Source organism: Ceratina calcarata, unplaced genomic scaffold (assembly GCF_001652005.2).
Source record: "Ceratina calcarata isolate Rehan_Ccalc_2016 unplaced genomic scaffold, ASM165200v1 scaffold1145, whole genome shotgun sequence".
Classification (NCBI taxonomy): domain Eukaryota; kingdom Metazoa; phylum Arthropoda; class Insecta; order Hymenoptera; family Apidae; genus Ceratina; species Ceratina calcarata.
In genome coordinates this window covers 1-393 of record NW_017132391.1, presented here as the reverse complement: position 1 = coordinate 393, position 393 = coordinate 1, and positions in this window count along the sequence as shown.

Genomic DNA, 393 nt, shown 5'->3' with positions numbered 1-393 from the left:
GGGCAATATAGGTATATACTAAGTTTCAGTCTTTCTAGTGTTAAACTAGTGGATTTCTGTGAGAGTCTTTGAGCTTCTCACATGTAGCCAGTTTCACAAGATTCCCAGGCCACCGTATCAGTGACCACCCCGAAATTCTGTTGAACCGCGCGCCCATTTCACGCTCGTTCCTTGCGGCTAGCCGCGACCTAGAAAGGACGTCGGCCTCTTTGAAACTCGCCACTTCTCGGCGAACATCAGAGGATCGATCGACCCAGAGGGGCGAAGGATTTTCGCGCTCTTGATCCCACAAGAATATTTATTTTCACAGATTTTCTCATATCGTTGAAACGGTAACTGTTTTATAATCCATCCCTTGCGCTTAGCTCGACCGAATATTCTCAAGGGTGAACT